Source organism: Grammomys surdaster, unplaced genomic scaffold, assembly GCF_004785775.1.
Source record: "Grammomys surdaster isolate TR1022 unplaced genomic scaffold, NIH_TR_1.0 125562, whole genome shotgun sequence".
NCBI classification, from domain to species: domain Eukaryota; kingdom Metazoa; phylum Chordata; class Mammalia; order Rodentia; family Muridae; genus Grammomys; species Grammomys surdaster.
Window position 1 is genome coordinate 385439 of NW_021620409.1, and position 258 is coordinate 385696.

The window sequence follows — 258 nt, forward strand, 5'->3', positions numbered from 1 at the left end:
CCCACAGCTGCTCCCCGTTCTCCTCTGCCTACTCCCCAACCCACAGCTGCTCCCCGTCCTCCTCTGCCTACTCCCCAACCCACAGCTGCTCCCCGTTCTCCTCTGCCTACTCCCCAACCCACAGCTGCTCCCCGTCCTCCTCTGCCTACTCCCCACCCCATGGCTGCTCCCCGTTCTCCTCTGCCTACTCCCGACCCCACGGCTGCTCCCTGTCCTCCTCTGCCTCCTCCCCACCCCATGGCTGCTCCCCGTCCTCCT

At 67.4% G+C, this 258-nt stretch overlaps 1 protein-coding gene across 1 annotated transcript in view; it reads left to right on the plus strand.

The window, feature by feature from the left end:
- Positions 1–258, plus strand: part of Timeless (timeless circadian regulator) — a 23245-nt gene that overhangs the window by 15537 nt on the left and 7450 nt on the right. The window lies entirely within an intron of this gene.